This window comes from Gavialis gangeticus, unplaced genomic scaffold, assembly GCF_001723915.1.
Source record: "Gavialis gangeticus isolate Ggan-Ray unplaced genomic scaffold, GavGan_comp1, whole genome shotgun sequence".
NCBI lineage: Eukaryota > Metazoa > Chordata > Crocodylia > Gavialidae > Gavialis > Gavialis gangeticus.
Window position 1 is genome coordinate 3200701 of NW_017728995.1, and position 2683 is coordinate 3203383.

Consider the following 2683-nt stretch of genomic DNA (forward strand, 5'->3'; position numbering starts at 1 on the left):
TTTTTCCAGAAAGATGTGAACAAATCAGTGTTGAGTGGAGAGCAACAAAAATGATTGAAAGAGACATGGCAAACAAGAACTAGGATTACATTCATATGAAGAAAGAAGACTGAGGGGGGATTTTAACAACCTTCATCAGAGGCGCAGAGATAAAAAATGATTGGGGGGGGCTAAGTGCTTGCCGACATGTGTGCACACACCCTCCACCCCCCAGGAGTTAAGTTTGTGGGGGGAAGGTCCCTGTGGTGAGGGAAGGAGTGGAGTAGAGGCAGGGGCAGGGGTGATTGCAGCCTTAGCCGGGCCAGGCCATGGGACAATTGTCCCCTGGGTGGCTCATTGAGGGGCATGGGGGGGACTCTCACCGGTATGCACACCCTGGCGGAGGCCCAGGGGCCATGTGCTCCCCTGATCTGTGTGCAGGTTGGAGGTGGCTGCTGCTGTGCTTTGCGTACCACTACCAGTGCCTCTGCCTCGAGAGCTGCATGATGCCATGTGCGTCCCACCATGGAGTGGGTAGGAGGCACAGCGTAGTCTAGCAGTGGTGGGATGCACATGGCATCGTGCTGCTCCTGGGAGACTGGTATTTGCCTGCGGTTCTGGGCAGTCAGTCATCCACACACAGGGCTGCGATCCGGGCTGTGTGCATGCCCATCCCCACACCTGCTGCAGCTGCCCAGAGCCCATGGCCAGGCTGCCTTGTGGCCCTATCCACTGCCCTGTGTTTGGGGGGGATGAGCCCCATTAGGTCCACCCTTCCACTACCTATGATCTTCAAATACCTGAAGGGTAGTTATATGGAAGATGGAAATACTTCTCTGTGGCTGCAAGGGGACAGGATAAGGAATAATGGTCATTGCCTATCTCATGCTTAAGCTCAGTCAAAATCCAGAGACTGAGCATTCCTCCTACATCCTTTGGGCAGCTTGATCTGGTAAACACTCTTACACTTACCAACAGGATCAATCTCCTCAGAAAATGCAGTTGCAGTCTCTGCCCTGTCCTTGTTATAACAACCTAATAGTAAGAGCATTTGCCAAGAATGTGGGAAACCCAAATTCAATTTTATCTTCTGTCTGGTGCAATTCAAACCCATATTTATTTTTTCCCAGGACAGAGTCCTAGCCTCAAGGCCAGGGGCCATTCTGGGTGGGGAAGGGACATGATGGGATCATGCTCTGCCCCTCCTACTGAAGCTACACCACTGTAGCAAGGGAAATTTACGTTGAAGATGAGGGATACTTTGTCACTTTGAGAACTGTCAAGCATTTGAACAGCTACCTAGAGAGGATATGGAATATCCATTCTTAGGTATTTTTAAAAAACAATTAGACAGATACTTGACTGGTATGGTTTAGTCATGGATGATCTTGCCTTAAGCAGGGAGCCTGACTAGATGGCTGCTTAGGTCCCTTCCAACCGTACTATTCTATGTTGATTCTATAGAAGTCCAGGGGACAGATCCTCATCTTGCATAAATTATTGTAGCTTAATTGAAGTCAAGGCAGAAAGGATAAATCACATCAGTTGACTGTCCCTAGTAGGTTTTGAGAAGTGGTGTAGCTGTGACGGTCCAGGGAATATGCAAGAAACAAGGCTGTCTTGGTGACTGGACCGACTCTGCAACTGGGAGAAATGTTGGATAGGTTTTGGGCCCAAGTACTTAGTCCCAAAGAAGGGCATTTTGTGCCCAAAAAGCTTATTAAACACCTCTTCTCCAATATACAGTTGGTTCAATAAAAGATGTTATCAAGAAAACTTTGCTTCTCTGGTCTCTGGCCTACATAGTGACACATTTATAACACTATTGAACCATGAATAACCTTATAAACTATTGTTGCTCTTATTTGTTTTGACAGTGTAGAATGAAGCCTTAGTGAAAAACCACCGTACTGCACATGTATGATACATTTGTGATGTAGGAAGTATAAATTCCTTCCTGGCTTGGGAATGACACACGGATGCCTGATATTTGATTATTCCTATCTTACCATATGAAATTGGAGAGACTAATGATCATTAATTTATCCAGGCCTCCTTAAATCCAGCTATATTATTTGACTTTTACTAGCTAATTAAATCCAGTCAGCGCAGACTCCTGTCATATTACAAGCCTAATCCTGATCCCAGTGAAGTGAATTAGAAGCTGCCTGTACTTGTCTATAAATATACTGTTTGTTTAGATCCTATACATGTAAATATAAGATCCTATATATGTAAATATATCTCTTCTTGAGTAAGCACCTCATTTTGAATGTTCAACCACCTTATTCCTGAGAGAGGTAGTTGGCAGTGTTATGCTGAAGTCATGTTGATCCATAGTCTTATTTGACAAACTATTTAACACCCATAACAGATGACTAATCCTTTTACTTAGTCCAATTCTCTTTATCATCCTTTACTAAGTGAACTGAATTTAAATAGAGAAGACTGTAAACAACACCAGCAATTGTTGCTTGCAATCGTTCTGTTACATTGTCTGGAGCCTCAATATCCCCATTGTTCTATCATCATAAGGAAGTGAATAGTGTTGACTGTCATCTGCATGTAAGACATGATTCCAGGCTTTTCAGCTTCAGACTCTTAAGGCTAGTCATGCCTTTGTTTAAATATGTAAAGCCTCAGACTGCATTTGGCCAATACTGTTCTGTTAACTAGATAACTGTGATTAGAGTAATTTGCTTAG